Here is a 17,445-nt window from a genome sequence, read left to right as displayed (position 1 = left end):
TACAATGAACAGATTACATGTGAAAGGAACACTGTCAAAACCTAATTTCCACCGCGGGAAATGAATGTGGCCCAGAATAGATCCAGAGCGTGATTGAACTGCAGGAGGGGCCTCTGGAGAGAGGGCGAGTTGGCACCTACCCAGCTAGGAGCTGCCCAAGCCGCATAGGTGGGTCCGTCGTTGGGCCAGATGGAGGGAGGGTCCTTTGCAGATGATGCAGAGCAACAGAGGGGTGTGTATTTTGGGATGGGTCCTACCGAAACCATCCAAAGCCATTTTATCACGTAATGTCAAGTCTGTAGGGAAGTTTCTGGCAGCCACAGGCCAGGGCACCCACACTGTCAGCCCAAACTTAAGAATTGGTTGATTGGCTGGATCACCGGGGTTCTGGATGTCTCTGCTTTGTAAATGGACTTTGTGGGTACATACAAGGCACCTGGTGATCAATAGATGAGACCCCAGATGGAAAGAAACTGCGTTCAACCAGTCATAATGCCGTTTCAAGTGAAAACCGCTCCCTGAGGGTTCTTGCCCAGCCAGCAGGGGCTGACAAGCTCCCTAACCTGTGACAAGTTCCCCAAGGACACAGCCTTGAGCCGAGTCCACACCACCACTGTTGGATATAAAAGGACGCATTCTAGAAGCCTTGCTTTGCCAGTGCAGTAGCTGAGAGTCCAGGCTTTGGCCTTGGGCAGGAGACTTGGCTTCTGTGAGGCTCAGGACACTATAGGATCTGGTTCCCTCGCAACTGTGACAGTGCTCCTATCTTCACAGACTTGCAGTGAGGATCCGGTGAGATGACATAGGGAGTGTCTGGCACAGAGGCTCACCCCTGGTACAAAAGCTTAAAAGTGGCATCTGTGTTCAGGGGCTCTCTTCTCCTCCCCTGTCTCAACCAGAATGGGACTGGTCAAATCCACACGGACGGAACTGATTTATCAGGCCAGGCCACGTATCATGGCTTCCACACTATGCTAGCTCTCATGTTGCACCAAATCGGTTAAATCTCTCCGACCTTGGAAGAGACATGTGAGCAATTTCAAGTGTGAACTGCTCCCCAGACCGGAACACCTCCGAGCAAGGTGCGACAAGGTGCGATGAACGCTCACAAGACCAGTGTTAACCGTTTGCTTCGTAGGGCTGATGACATGCCGTTGGACTCATCTCTGACATTTCAGCTAAAATCCAAACTTTTCATCTTGTGCAACCACAGATTGTGCACGAAATATGCCCCCCTGCGTGGGACAGAGACTGATGTGAAAGGTTTCTAAAGTCCATCCGCGGGGGTCCTACAATCGCCCGTGACTTCTGCAGCCCGCAGCTGGTGCCCTTCGGGTGTCCCCATGGCACCCCCGGGAAATCACAGACCTAACTCATCAGAGGAAGGCCGAACAACACACAGGAAAGCTTGACAAGACCATCACTCTTGCCTTCTAGATTGTGGAAGATGGGTAACCTTTCCTAAGAATCCTTCCAGGCCTCAGTTTTCCTGATCACAGCCTGTGTCGGATGACCACTGGGGGCCCTATAACTGGGGTGTGAACTCAGTCGGAGCCTTCTGTTCTCCAGTCGGGTTTTTTTTTTTTTTTTCACATTAAAGCACTCATAATCAGAGTATTTTTATTTTATGTACAGTGAGTTGGCATTAAGGTAGGCATCTTGCATATCTGCAGTTGAGGGAGGTATCTTGGATGACCCATTCAAGGAAGTTCACTTAATCCAACTTAATGAAGCCTATATTGAGGCCGTATTTCCGGATCAGACCGTGCCGGTTGGAGCACACACAGCAAGCACGAGAACCCTGGCCAAATTTCCTCGGATGGCTCCAGGAGAGCTGCTGGTGACCCATCTTGCTCTCTTGGATGCAACGAGGCAAAAGGCTCCAGTCGGGTTTTGACAAGGAAACACGGTTTGGTTATTACACATCTTCAGACGGCAATGGGACTCAGGAGAGTATGTAATCAAGTTTTATATATATTTAGCCACATTTCAGTTAATCATTTTAGCTTCGAAGGTCTGACACTAAATGCTGAGTTGCTAAGGGACCAGGTGGTAGTAGATGACAGATTCACATAATACTTTCGTGGCTGTAATTTAGAATCCCCTTTTAACAGAGCACCAGATTTTCCCGACTACTGCTCTCCCCACCCCCCATTATTCTTCACTCTTCTCTCCACAGCAGGAGAGGCACAGCGGGGCTCTCAGGGAGTGTCCCGAGGGCAGGGCAATGAACATGGACAAAAGTGCCCCTCCAGGTGACCTTGCCATATATCTCCTGACCGCTCGTGTTCCAAATACACACTGCAAATATGTGGCTTCCTCTCACAGCTTTTTGTCATCGTAGCCATATTAGCAATGAATGATGTTAACCCTATGATCATTGACAAGATCTCGTCATTTTTGGAAACTGCTCGTGGACAACAAATGTGGCATCTCGTTTCCTGCCCTTCAGAGAACTTTAAATAGCTTTGATGCAGAGACATAAGAGGCCTCCCGTCCGAACTCTTGCCAGCCTTCAGCTTAGGTGATGATAAGAAGGCCAAACCAGGGATACCACAGTCCAGAGGGACAGGGTGAGGGACTTGAGGCAGTGTGAGCAAACAGTCTCCATCACATCCAGCCCCAGTGAATGCCACGTGTGTCCCAATTTCCCGGGAAGACCCACATCCTCTACTGGGAAACCGAAGCTCGGAAGGTGGGTGTTGACTTTGGATGGGCAAGAAAGGGGACCTCTGCCAACCTCTCCTCAGGACTGTGGCTGTGTCCCCAGGGGCTGTGTGGAGGCAGGCTGGGCGTGGGGCAGGGAGGTGCTTGTGCGGACTTCCAGCTGGAGGGGCGTCAGGGGGACCTTTGAAACCAGACCATCCAGGAACCTCTGTCGTATTTCCCTTCGCTTCGTGCTAGCAGCCAGCAAAGCTTGCTTCAGTTGGGATGGACAGGGCTGGCTCTGCAGCTACTCTTTCTGCACGTGCTTCCCCTCTGTCCACTCTTCCCTCTAACACACCTGGCACATGTGGCATTTAGGAGGAGTCCCAAGGGGTGAGGTCAGTTCTCAAAGATAAGCATGGAGGCTTGGAATAAAACATTCAGAGGAAGGGGCAGGCCAACGCCGGTGAGTGGAACGTGGTGTCTGGAACACTGGCGTCTAACCTGTGAAGGGGGCCAAGGACAGGATGGGTCCCCAGAGGGCAAAAAGGAGCAAGGTGGATGCGTGGGAGCAAGGGTGGAGGACTGGGAGGGGAACTTGAGCAGGGGCTGCAGCAGGACGGGCGAAAGAGGAGCCGTGTCCTGAGAACTGGAGGACAGAGCCTGGGCTACAGAATCGACATACACCCCACAGTTGGGCTGACTGGACACCGGACGCCAATCTACTGACCTTTCCATGTCTTCTGTCCTCGGGGACTGGATTTGTTCTAGAGCTGTGCTGTCCAGTAGGCTCATCACTAGCCTCGTGTGGCTATTTAAGTTTTAACCAACTAGACTGAAAACTTAAAGAAAAATTTGAAATTCGGTCCCTCATTTGCACCTGCCACATCTGCTCAGCGTGGCTAATGTAGGGGACACTCAGCTATAGAACAGTTTCCACGGTCACAGGGCGTTCAACTGGACGATGCTGGAGGGCAGGTGCTGTGTTCTGGCTTTAGGGATGGAGGGATGGAAGTTGGTAGACCAGGATTTTCCTGACACTTTATTATTTTTTTTAAAGATTTTATTTATTGAGAGAGAGAGAGAACACGAGCAGGGGCAGCGCCAGGCAGAGGGAGAGGTAGGCTCTCCGCCGAGCAAGGAACACGATGCGGGACTCAATCTCAGGACTCCGGGATCATGACCTGAGCTGAAGGCAGACACTTAACTGAGTGAGCCACCCAGGCGTCCCTCCTAACACTTTAGATGAAGGGGAGTGGAGTGGTTCTGGGGTCACCCAAGCTGTGTGTGTGCTGGGTGGGGGATATAAAGGCAGCAGCAGTACTGCTCCCCCCACTTCTGCAAAATACTTGCATGTGCTGCCTTCTCACTCCCATTGGAGGGCTTCCGTGTGCCAGACACTGTTTATCTCCAGGTACAGTACAAACGTGGTCCCTTTCCCCTTCTACCACCAGCTGAACTCCGTCTCCTCCCCTTAATTCTCCTCCCTGGCTCCTGTGGGTGCCCAATTCCTGCATCTTCCAGCTCTCGTTCCTTTCCTTTGTACTGGATGTCCGTAGGCTAATACCCCTCCTTATCCACTTTTCACTCCTGCGTTCCTCACATGGTAGTTCCCCAAGAGAGAAGATCTGTTTGTTGGCTCAGTGAGTTACAGTGGCCACAGGGTCAGACCATCTCAAGAGCCCACCTCAAAGATGATGGCCAGCTCATGGTTTGGCTGAACCTTGTGGCGGGTGTCCGCCCTGGTCCAGCCAGCCTTGGCTAAGCGGCAGAGCCACAAGGCTCGCACGCGGCATGCACACCGTGGGTAAGGATCCCCCAGGAACGACTGTGAACGTGGCGGGCCCCAACAATGTCACAGATCGCTTTGCAATGTAATTTGCAAAATTTAGAAATTCTTTATAATGGGCACCTTTACTTTTAAAACTGGGGGACAGGAGGAGTAGAAAATAATATTTTATAAGAAAGTAAAATATTTACCAGGAAAGATACAAACACTAGTATGTCCTCACTGATTATATAAGCAGAGATTAATTCATCCACGTTGGCTAACTACCAAGGAGCAGAGGGCAAGTTTATAGAGAGCGGGTCCACTGAACTCGGTTTGTGGGAAGGCAAGAGAGAGACAGACTGACCCACGACTGACCCGGAGCCCTGAGATTCTAGGATGGGCAGAGCTAGGGAGGAAGATTGGAGAAGGAGCTTCTTATGTTCTTTGGTGCAAGACAGCCCTGAAGTTTTGAACCTGAGGGAAAATGGGGCCACAGCAACCAGATTTGCTATTTTTAAAAACCATTTTCTATGGAGGCTTACATCTCACACCTCCCATACACACAAAGAACCCTTTCACTTGAAAATGCCAACTGTTTGCCTAACTCTCTTATTTTTTCTTCTTATCATTGTCTAAACGTGATTTTCCATGGTAGCAATCAATGAATTGTGTGTCTTTATTCTTTCTATTCATACACACTGGCCACGTGTTGACACAGTCCACATGTTTATTATTTTCATATATATTTTCATATATATTCTTTTAAAGAATGTACCACAATACCCTAAAGGTTGGGCGTGTGGATGGTTTACAATTTTTTTGCTGTTATGAGAAGTATAACTGGAAATAATTGAAAATTTGGGCTTGTTCTCTTTTTGTCAATAGTAACTACCTTTATTCCTAAAAAATACTATGTTTTGTTTCCTATTACAAAGCTAAAACATGTTCGTTGTAGAAGTTTCAGAAACATGTAAAAGTTACTTGGCATGTTTACAACCTACCTATGGGCTCACTTTCTATCTTTCCAGTTAATTGTCTGAGTCTTTGCACACAGCAGTTGGGCGGCCTTTCTCCTCAGTTGCCTAAAAGTCGTGAGGGCCCAGAAGCCTTGTTTCTTATTCCAAACACAAGATGGAGAGGCTGTTGGAGAGTGTAAGCTGTTCACCTAGGCCTGGGTGATCCACTGGCCTTGTTCTCTTACTGGCTGGAGTGTCATTGTAGAAAAATGGTTTGAATCTTAGAGCACCAGATTCCCAAGCAAGTAATAGTGATGCCCACAACCAAATTTCCAAGGCTACTACCTTTTTCTTTTCTTTCTTTTTTTTTTAAGCTTATACTCATAAATTTAGCCTTGCTTCCAAAAAAGTACGCTAAATCTGGAAGGGAGGGCTGCCTGAGCCACACCCGGGGTGAGTGTCAGCCCTTCCCCATAGAACTGTCGGATCCACTTGCAGAGCCCACATCACCAGCCCTGACTTCTTCCCGGGTGAATTGGAGCAGTCCCGATCCACCCAGAACGTTCTAGGAATGTTAATGTTTAAAATAGAGCCTCAGTGACTCCTACACAGATTTCTTTCTCTCCCACCTGGTACCCCAGAGCTTTGTATGCCCTAAAACTCACCCTAAGGTTCTCTACTTCCCAGTTGTTCAGCTGGACCTGGGTTAGGGACCCAGTGTCAATCCATGAGACATTAGAGAAAGTTTTCTGTGGAGATTTCTGGATAAGTTTTTCTTTCCTCATAAAAAGAGGCAGAAAATGCAATCCTTCTTTCTGTCTCCTCCTGCCTAAACAAAGACATGATGTCTGGAGTTGCAGCAGCCATTACGTGACCATGAGGGGATGGGTATGAGAGAACAGCAAGAAATTTTCAGAGAGCCAGTGACCCGTACCAATTATCACCTACACCCAAGCTCCCAGGTAGCATTAAGTGATTTGAAGTTGGGTTTTCTGTCCATTGCTGCTGAATTCATTCCTAAAAGATATATTTGTTACTAGCAGCAAGGTTCTAAACAATAAACAACTAATGGTGAAATCCTTGTACACATTCTTAACTACTTTTATAGGATAAATTCGCAAAAGAAAAGTTGGGAGATATTATGGGCTGAACTGTGTTCCCCCCAAATTTATATGTTGAAGTCTTAATCTCTAGTACCTCAATGTAAACATCATTGGAGATAAACTCTTTCAAGAGGAAACTAAGTTAAAATAAGGTCTTTAGGACGAGCCCTACACCCATGTGACTGGTGTCCTTATAATAAGAAGAAATCAGGACCCAAATATATCACACACAGAGGGAAGAACATGTGAAGACACAGGGAGGCCAAGTGAAGGAGACAGGCCTCAGAAGAAATGAATCCTGCTGACAGCCGATTTCAGACTTCCAGCCTGCAGAGCTATGAGAAATAAATTTCAGTGGTTTAAGCCCCCTAGTCTGTGGTTAATGGCAACTCTAGCTAACCAGTACAGGGAACCAGAGGTATTTTCTCATCTGTAAAATAATAATTAGGGACGCATGGGTGTCTCAGTTGGTTAAGCATTTGCCTTCAGCTCAGGTCATGATTCCGGAGTCCCGGGATTGAGCCCCTCAGCGGGGAGTCTGCTTCTCCTTTTCTCTCTGACCCTCCCCCTGCTCATGCTTTCTCTCGCTCACTCTCTCTCAAATAAAATCTTGAAAGAGTAATTGTACTTGTTGATAAAATGATGAAGAGGATGAAATGAATTGATGCACTTAAAGCTTTGGCCTTGATGTCTGATGTTCAGTAAGCACGTAGTAAATGACAGCTCTTATTACCATGAAGCCCAACAGTGGAATTTCCTGGGCAAATCTCTCCTGTAGACTCTGCAGAGAATTAGCCAAAGACCCTTCCGGTCTCAGAGAGGGTCACCGAGCTCGAGGTTTGCGTGACGAAACTGTGGTGGAGACCACGCTGTGTGATTTCCTCCTCCTCCTGGACACTCAGGAAGGCGTGTTTGCCCCTTGCATCTAGGCCGTATCACTCGACTATGAAGAGAAGGCAAATGTCATTTCTGGTGTGAGGCTGTTCAGATCGGTGTGGCGCTTCTGCTTTCTCTATCCCTCCCACTCCAGAGGAAAGGCATCTGTGTGGTGAAACCTCTAGAAGGAAGGCTCTGAGTCACTTTGTGGACACTCACCCTGCAGGGGAGCGACCTGTCCGGCAAGGGCAAGGAACCAACGTGCATCGTATTAGGTCACTGAGATTCAGGATTTACCCTTAAAGCGGTTACCTTTGTTTACTCTGACCAGTATGATCCAATGTGAGCTTAGCCGCAGCAGCAACACTGTTACGAGTAAACGAGGTATTCAGAGGGAGGGCATGGTGCAAACTCACGGTTGGATTTCCGTCAGTCAGCTGCAAAGTGCTGTGGTTTGGGGCCAGTGGGAAGAATAGACCATCAGTTGTTTGGGGCAAAGAGCAAGTTTATAATCACGTGATCAGGATGGACAAGATGTGGACACAGTGATTACCTTTATAAATGAATCCATGTAAGGCCTGATAGGCATGTGATCTAATTTTTGATGCTGGTGTTATTCATTTTATTATTTATTTTTATTATTTATTTTGCTGGGCATGGAGCTCACTGTAGGACTTGAACTTGTGACCCTGAGATCAAGACCCAAGGTGAGATCAAGAGTCAGACAGATGCTTAACTGCCTGAGTCGCCCTGGGGCCCCACACTGACGTTATTCATGTCTATAAATGGTTGTTAGCAAATTTAACACAAAGGCACCCACTCGCTCATACAGACTGAGGTCGGAGAGTGGGCTGGAGGCTGATCTTGGCTACGTCTTACCTTGTTTGACCTGTCGTAACAAAAGTTCAGAGACTGTGGAGCTTATATGCAATAGAAATCTGTTGTGCACAGTTCCGAAGGTTGCAAGTCTGAGACCAGGGTGCCAGCAGGGTCGGGTTCTGGAGAGGGCCCTCTTCTGGGTTGCAGATGACCAGTTTCTCATCATATCATCACATGGCAGAGAGGGCAAGACAGTTCCCTGGGGTCCCTTTTAAAAGGGCACTAACCCCATTCATAAGGGCCCCACCCTCCTGACCTAATCACCTCCCAGAGGCCCTGCCTCCTGGTACCATCACCTTGGGGGTTAGGTTAGAACACAAACAGTCCATCACAGTTACTCTGACCCAAGTAGTCTTGAGCAGGGAGAGGTGATGAGCTCAAGAATCAGGTCTGGCATATTTCCACCCATGACCTCCTTCCTTAGAGTCTTCCTGTGATACCTGTGACCCTTCTAGGAAGTTTAAAAAACAGGTTTTCTTGGTGGTCTATACATACAGCACAATACTATTCAGCCTGAAAAAGGAAAGAAATTCTGACACATGCTACACTGTGAATGAATCTCCAAGACATGCTAAGTGAAATAATAAGCCAGTCACAAAAGACAAAGATTGTATGATTGCACTTACATGAGGTCCCCAGGGCAGTCAAATTCATAGAGACAGCAGAATGGTGGTTGCCGGGGGCTGGTGGAGGGCTGGTGGAGGGCTGGTGGAGGGGGGTGGGGAGTTCGCGTTTAATGGAACACGGTTTCAGTTTGAGAAGATGAGTAAGTTCTGGAGATGCCTGGTGCTGACGGCTGCACAACGATGTGCACGTGCTTCATGCTGCAGAACCGTGCACTTAAAAATGGCTAAAATGCTTAATTTCCCGCTCTGTAGTTTTTACTGCAATTTAAAAACCATTGGCGAAGCCTCTCTTAGGTGGAGGAAAGTGATCGGGAGCGTGGGAGGACCGGCATAAGTGCTGTGGGGACACAGAGAAATGCCCTTGAGTGGTTTACACTTTGCTGGGGGAGAGATGGAGTCAATGACATTGACTGACAAAATGCAAATCCAAAAGGAGAGAAGAGGGAACTAGTGTAAGAATTCCGAGGAGGGCACTGTCAGGAAGTCTGAGGGGTCATGGCAGCAGAACTGTGGAAGAAGGCTCCCTTCACCCCAACGGCCTGGCAGGATCTTGAGTTTTGAAGGGAGGGGGGAGGGAGGCAGAGCTGAGCAGGTGGGGTGCAGAGCGGAATGCTTGCTGGGGCTCGGGCGGTGAGGTCTGGAAGACCCACCAGGTAGAGTGGAGGGTTCCCACTGAGGAGGTGGCATTGGGGGTCACAGTAATGAGTGGGTGGTGTAGATGATGGGCGTTGTTGGGACTTTTCTTTTTTACTTCAATAACCTTTTTATTTTAGAATAGTTTTAGATTTACCAAAGGGTCACCCAGTTTCCCTGATGTTAAGATCTTCTATTACTATGGTACGTTTGTCACAACTAGTGAGCCAATACTGATACATTGTTATGAACTGAAGTCCATTCTTTATTCAGATTTCCCCCAGTCCTTTTTCTCTTACAGGATTTCATCTAGAATATGCGTACAAATTTGTACCCATCCTAAACTGCGAAGATAGTACAGAGTTCCCATGTAGTGGACATTCAGGTTTCTCTATTATTAATACCTTTCATTAGTATGGTAGACTTGTTAAAATTAGTGAACCAATATTGATATGTTATTGTTAAGTGCAGTCCATACTATATTCAGATTTCATTAATTGGTACTTGGTATTCTTTACATCTAGTTGTCCTGTGTTTTCAGTTGGAACGGTTTCTCAGACTTTCCTGAAGTTTGATGACAGCAGACAATTTTGAGCAGTCATGGTCAGCTATTTCAAAGACCATCCCTTAACTTGTTTTTCTCACGGTTGCCCTGGGGTTGTGGGTCTTTGGAAGAAGATCACAGGGTAAAGTGCCCGGCTCATCTCTCCCTACCAGGGGCTACAGACCATCAACAGGACTTACCACTGTTGACGTCATGCTTGACCACCTTCTCCGCCTTGGGTTCGGAAATGGGCCCCTTGCATCAGCACTCGAAAAGAAAGCTAAGTCCCCGCCTGAGTCATGGCCAGGACTGAGGTGCTCATGACCTGGAGGTCAAGGTTCTTGGCTCTAGAAATCGTCTCCTTCAGCTTGCACATTCCCTGCACCTGCTCGGAACGGGCTGGTGCCAGGTCTTGGTTTAGTATCAGCCTCCTCACTGCCCTGGAATAACCTTTACCCTGTTTCCAGAACCTGTTCTGTCCCTAGGGCAGGGCTGCTCCCTGCTTGCAGCACAAGAGAGGCACCTCTTCCAGCCCATAGTTCTATAAGGAGCCAACTCGGGTGAATGCCCGTGGTCTTTGGCTTCTGGCAGATTTTGTCATGACAGAAGAGAAAAAAAAGCTCAATCCCAAAATTTCATCACCTTCTGCTATAAACTAGGCCAGATATAGAACCATTTTAGCAGGTTAAAAATCTGGGAAAGGGATTTCAGAAAAAGCTAGAAAGGGTTGTTGGTTGATAGCCAAATGGTTCGAATCAGCACCTTGATTTGGTTTTAGTATGAATGTCAAGCCATTAGACTTGAGGGCACAGAGCAGCAGAAAGCTGGCTGTTGAGAAAGAGCAAGTATTTTTTGACAGCTTGTCCTTAAGCAGAGACAAGTGCCCTGAGACTTCATCTTACATATTCAACCAGTGAACATTGGTATGGAGAGCCTGCTACGTGCTGGGTGTATAATGATAAATCCGATCCCTGATCTCTTAGCATTTTGCACCCAGAGGGAGTGACAGCTATTATTTAGATAATCACACAAATAAATATATGTAATTACATCCCATTGCAGATTGAGATAAGTCCTCCGAATAGAAGGGACAGGTTTATAAAAACCTACTGTAGAGTAGAACTCAGGAAGCGTTGGGATTGTATCTCTTGAGTGGAAACTGCGATACTCAGGCAAAAACCTGAAACTAATTCATGGAGCTTTTTTAAATAAATAAATGAATAAATAAATAAATAAATAAATAAATAAATAAAGCTTCATATTATCAGTATAGTGATATTTAAATATTAGCATAGATGAAGATTCCTGTCCTTTCTCCAGCCCCAGTAGGCCCTTCCATAGTAAATGGAAATAAACACATTAAGCAACTCACAAATGGAGACTTTGAAGTAACCTCCTGTTGTCCAAGCACAAACTCATCTGCTCAGAGTCCCGTCGGCTGAAGTCACCCCTCAACTCTCTCTGAGATGAAGTCAGGTGACATGGGCTGCATATGAGCCCAGCTCTGGCAGTGTGGTCAGCCTGGGATGCTCGCAAGATTAGTAACAGTGCAAATGCTGACTGCTGTCTAGGTAAAAGGTGAGGGTAATGTCCTTTGTTCAAGGTTTTCTGAAAGAACGTGGGTAGGTTGCTCTTGTCAGAGTTAACTATTCAGCAGTGGTGAAAGGGAGGCATACAGTCTTTGCTGTAAACGGTTTGTAAGAGACCATAGGGAGTAAGACCGGGATGTCAATTAAATTCAGCCAATGCTATGAGAATATATTACTGCCAAAGCATTACGCACCGTTTTGAACGTTAAATCAAAATCTGACTCTCAACTATTTAAATACTCTCCAGGTACTTCCAATGGGTCAAATCTATAGACACAAAGAAGTTTAGAGCAGACCCAGGGAACTTAGCGTTTAGTTCATCTAACAGTTTCCAGATTTGGGGATTTCACAGACTGATAAAATTCCACAAAAGGATATAGAAGACCAATATAGAATTTGCCAACTTGTTATTCCCTCAAATAAAGTAATTAAAGCACCTGTTATTTACTATCACCCCCATGACGTTACATCTAAAGTGAATTAGAACAAAATATAACTTAGTGTGTTAACAGAAATAAATTCGCTTTATGAAAAACTCGTTACATTTTTGGGGGGTGTTCATTTCTACGTGGACCCCTGAAAAACAAAAACTTCTTCCCAGTCCAGTACCAGTTGTTGCATTAGGATTTCAGAATCAACTGAATTAATTCACACCTCTCGCCCGTTTTACCAGTGGGGAAACTGAGGGTCCAAGGGGCCATAAGCATGGCCCAGTCTCAGGTGCCAGCTCACAGCTGGGGAATAGCCCTGTGCGGGGAGAGCCTTTCGAGTCCAAGCCCAGCATACCTGCTCTCTGCCCTACATCTCTCCTTCTACGGTTGGTTAATACAGTCCTGGAAATGACACAGGGAAACTGAAGGGACTGCATTGAAAAGTCATTTATTGTTCCTTTGCTCCTTTTCGGGTATCTGTCCTTCCTAGGGCCTGTACCCCCGCCTGCACTTTACATTTGCCTTGTAATGCAAATGGCGTATGTCCTCCTTGTAAGGGACAAAGAGATCATGATATCTTTGGAGACTTCCAGCACAATAGGTAATAACTAAGGAATGACCGGGCGGGGTTCTCCAAGACCGTTCGTTCTCCGAGACCGCTGACTCCAAACACTTAGATGCCAAAACCTCTGAGTGCAGTGAATGAGTGACTTATGGAGGACCCCTGGCCCTTGTTCTTGTTCTGACCAGGTCCTGGATGACCACAATCACCAATAAAAACCCCAGACCCCAAGCAAAGAAGAGTCTCATGCTCCTTTCCTCTCTGAGTCTCCTGGACACCCTGTCCATCTCTCTCTCTATATATACATCTTCAGTCAACTCTGCTGGCTCGCATCTGATTTCCATCCTTCGAGAAGCCTCTTGGACCCAGCCCCGCCCTACCTGCATGAGGCACAGTGAAGGAGGGATGGATGAAGGAGACGTGGGCATGGGGGAGCACCAGGGGCCTCTTCCTTCTCGGGCCTGTCCTCTGGGTCCTGGGACTCTTTCTCAAGTCTGGCACTGCCTGAATTTTAGGTATCTTTTAACTGGGTACGTTGATTCATCTGCCCATTGGGAAAAACTTGGTATAACGCAAATGCTGTACAATGTGCAGATTCTTTACGGTGCTTCAGGAAGTAAGAAGTTACTGCTGCTGTTTTTAGAGAGTTGGAAAATTACTTTAAAGCACCCTAGTATGTTCGATATTTTTTTGCAAAGTCAGGGTTTAATCTAAAATTTGCCCACGCTCCATGCACGCGCAATCCACTGCTCCTAGAGCCTGCCGTCTCACCCTTTGCCACTGAGAGGATGCCAGCAGTTTCCTGCATGGTGGAGGCGGAGGCTCCCAGTGCCTGGGACAGACTTCTTGTTTTGAGCAACTAGGCCAGGAGGCAGCTTTGGGTCAGAGAGGTGAGCACACGCTTGATCCTGACCCCCTGAGGGCAGTTGTTTGCACCAGCACACTGCACCCCTGCACAGTTAGGAGAATTTTTTTTTTTCCTCCTCAAATGTGGATTTAGCCTGAGCAGAAAAATATATTGCTCTTGGGAAATGTTGGTGTGCCTTTCAGGGCAAACATGCTCTCAGGGGTGCCGGACGCTGCCGGAGGGACCCCGGCGAGCGAGCTGGTGACAAGATCTGTCCAGCCCAGCACAGTGTGACCTAGGCTGACTTACTTTCTTTTTCTTTTCTTTTCTTTTCTTTTCTCTTTTCCTTTCTTTCTTTTCTTCCTCCCTCCCTCCCTCTCTTTCTTTCTCTTCCTTCCTTCCTTCCTTCCTTTCCTTTCTTTTTCTGTAAAATATACCTAACAGAAAATGTATCATCGTAATTTTTAAAGCACGGCATGAAATGCATTCGCCGTGTTGTGCTACCATCACCACCATCCATCTCCAAACCTTTGTTAACCTCTCCAACTGAAACTTGGTTCCCATTAAATCTTACCTCTTCACCCCCCACCCCCACCACCTCTGCTTGGGGCAACCCCATTCTACTCCCCATCTAATGAACCTGACTACTCTGGGTGCCTTCTGTGAGGGGAATTACACAGTGTTTGACTCCCTGGACTGATTTCTTGCATGCACCCGAGTCTGAGTGGGCTGGGCTCTGGGAAATGCATGCTCGGTGACTCCACTGACCGGTACCGGCCAGTGGTGACCAGCCCCTGTGGGTGGAAGTGGGTGTTTTCCTTTGGGTAAATGGATGTTCATCTTCCTGAAAAGAGTTTAATCCCAGAGTAGGAAAGAGGGGGACAGAAACTAGGAGAAGTAGGACTTTTCTCTCTGAGGCTTATGTGGCCTTAATGACAGGGTGCAGAGCCCCCAGGGAGTCTCACAACTGGGCGGTGGGTGCTTGCGTGGCACCCTGTGCCCGAGCAAGCCCATTGACGGCCATGTGGGTGACCACGAGGCTGACTGAGCTGGGTGGGGTGCCCTTCTGGATATGCAGCACTGTCAACCTCTGGGTGGTGCCTCAGTTGTCCCCAGTGACATTCAGTTGACAGGCAGCACACCATCCTAGTTGAGCTGGGGGGCACGAGAGGAGGCTGACTGTCCCTCCCACGAGGCTGACTGCAGGTGGCACTGGTGGCCACCAGCCAAGGATGGTGGGGCCCAATGGGGCAGGTGTCTCCACGAGAGTGTGGAGACCAAAGGCCGCACCATGGCAGCACCTCAGAGGAATAAAAGGGCAGCCAAAGCAAAGTGACCTGTCCTAGAATAGCATGAGGCAGAACTCTTAGAAATTCCAGCAAGCAGCCTGGTGTGAACTCACGACGTCCACATGTTGGCATTAGAGGAGAGTTATAATTTTCTTTTTACACACACTCTTGGGAGATCAGAGACACCCAGTGAAGCATGTTTGGCTTAGTAGGATGATGAGATTTAACATTTGTTAAAGCTGAACTAAAGCTGATGCCCCAGGAAGACGTCCCGTGTCAGGATCTCCATCACCCCAGCCCTAGAGCTGGAGGAAATGCAGAGCCTATTAGCCCTGGGCTAATGACAAAATGCCATTCAGATGCGGTCTTGGGCTCCAAATATGAGAAAGTTTGATTTTAAAGTGTGTCGTATGTTCCCTTTTTATGTGGCTTAAGTCAGAACACACGTTCTAGGGGCCCTATTCTGCAAGCCTGAGCCACCTGAGCGTGAGTCAGGAGCCACTTGGAAGGAGATACGGGACATCAAGCACTTAGTGAATGTGCAAGCTATAGAGTGGAAAATAAAACTGTGGAAATTGGGTTTTAGTGTCTACAGAACCTGACAGTTTTGAAGGTAGAGTGCCCACAGAGAACTCGTAGCTTCGAGACGCTTCATGGTGTAGGGATGCAGATAGAATGCTAATCGTATGCTGCGAAATCATAATGGTGAGAGTAATGGTAGCCTTTCCCATTATTCCTTATTATCCCAACTATTACCCCAGCTATTAGCTCCCTTTTCCCTTACCCTCCGCCCACGGGCGAGGTTGACATAAATTATTCTCCCTCTTCAGTGAGTAAAGCTCATAGAGATTACATCACCTAACCCAGGCTCTGAAGTTAGTCTGCGGCTAAGGCAAGATGGGAGCTCACGCCCTCACTTTTCCTCCAAGGTTGTGCTTCTCATTTGTATAGTGGTAGGTGCCAAACCTCTCTGGGTTTGTGCATCTAACCAAACAACCTCAACATCTTTGTAAAGCTTGCTGGTCTGCAGATAGGCCTGTTTCCATCTCACAAATCAACACATCTTTTGTGTACTGTCTCAGAACCGTGTCTTCCCAGAAGCTTCTTTAACTACGGGAGCCCAGGCTGACCCCATCCTTGAACTTCCTCTACATCTGGAATGGGCACCCTACCATGGAGCATATAGTGATACATGTTCTGGAATCATTGGCTACTTGCTTCCCAGTTAGAGGGTGAGTTTGCTGAGGGATGGGCACCCATCTACACCCCACACTTCTTCAGAGTTCCCTGGAAGCAAGTCAGGCTGGAGCAAGTGATGCTATGTCCTGGGTCCCCGGCTCCAGAGATTCTGATTAGGTGGTTTGGATGAGGCCAAGAGCCTGCACTTTAAACAAACGTCTTCAGTGATCACGATGCATGTTGGCTGGCGTCCACACCAAAGGGAGTGTTGGTCTAGACCGTCATTCATTCATTCAGCAAACATTCACTGAGCACCTACTATATGTTCAAGGAGCTGGAGAAGCAAGAAGGGCATTGCTGTCTTAGAGTTTACACCCTAGAGGGGAAGGCAACCACAAACATGTAAACAAACAAATAAATAGCAGAATATAGTAGTAGCAAGAAGTACCGTGCAGAGACTGGAACAGAGAGGGTTTAGAATGAGAGTGGAGCCTTCTAGTGCAAATACGACCGCTCCTGCCCCTCACTTGGACCCCATGGTGCGCACATCACTTGACGGAGTGGGACTTCGGCTCAGCTCTTGCGAATACAAACGCCTGGTCTTGCCATGGCAACCACCCTGCCTTTCAGTGATATTGTATCTAATTTGTGAAGAGGAAAGATAATTTTAAAAAATAGCTTAGGTAAGTGAGCTGTATCATATTTAGATTTTGTGTAAGGAAAATAATGGATGTTTCCATTTGGGTGCATCTTAAATGTATGTAACTATGTAAGGAAAAAAATACGTAGTTAAAAAGATTGAGACTCTAGGATATTCTGCTCCAGTTACGTACCAGTTATTCCAAGGGAATCCCCTTCATTTGGAAAAAAGGATGAGGGTACAAAGGATAGGGCCTCTTCTTGGTAGCAGAAAATATATGTTAGTCAAGGAGGGGAGAAGAGCTAGGTTATGCCAAAGGGCAGCGGTCAGCTCTCTGGCAATCCATGGCAATGGCCTGGGACCTGTTGCTAGTGAGTTCACCCAGATGCTCTTCTGCCCTCCTCCCTTGTGCGTCTGAGCATCTTTGTTAAGCCTTTTCTAAGAACGCTTGAAGAGGGAGTCGGAGAGCATGCCCCAAACCTGGGCCCTGTGTCGGTCTTTACCTCCGGGGGTTTTTGCACAGGCAGAACAGCTAACTGGTACTCTGTCCTGAAGGTCCTGGAGGGAAGGATTTTTCTGTGTTTCCCACCAGTCTGTGTATACAAGCCTCTTCTGTGCCTCTGGAAACAAGAATCAGGAGAAAGAAATCCATTTGTGTCATTGATATAAGTCCTGGGCACACAAGTGTCTCCGAGCCTGCCCTGGATGGATGTGGGACACCCTGAGGGGGTGAGATGGTTTCCCTAAGTGCCTCCTTGCCATCTAGCAAGTAGCCCCTTTTCCAGAAGGATCTCACCAATCTTGGACATGGTTTGAACTGTGTCCTTGCCAAATTCCGATGTTGAACTCTAACCCCCAGTACCTCAGAATGGGA

The 17,445-nt window shown here is 47.5% G+C and overlaps 1 long non-coding RNA gene and 1 pseudogene across 2 annotated transcripts in view; one reads left to right on the top strand and one right to left on the bottom strand.

The window, feature by feature from the left end:
- Positions 1 to 17,445, top strand: part of LOC123784514 (uncharacterized) — a 127,949-nt gene that overhangs the window by 87,217 nt on the left and 23,287 nt on the right. The window lies entirely within an intron of this gene.
- On the bottom strand, positions 1,575 to 1,853 carry LOC148107658 (small ribosomal subunit protein uS14 pseudogene; annotated as a pseudogene).

The sequence above is a fragment of the Ursus americanus genome, chromosome 27 (genome assembly GCF_024610735.1).
Source record: "Ursus americanus isolate L20-20 chromosome 27, mUrsAme1.1.p, whole genome shotgun sequence".
Classification (NCBI taxonomy): Eukaryota; Metazoa; Chordata; class Mammalia; order Carnivora; family Ursidae; genus Ursus; species Ursus americanus.
The sequence above is the reverse complement of the archived record's forward strand: the minus strand, read 5'-3'. Positions and strand labels throughout refer to the sequence as shown.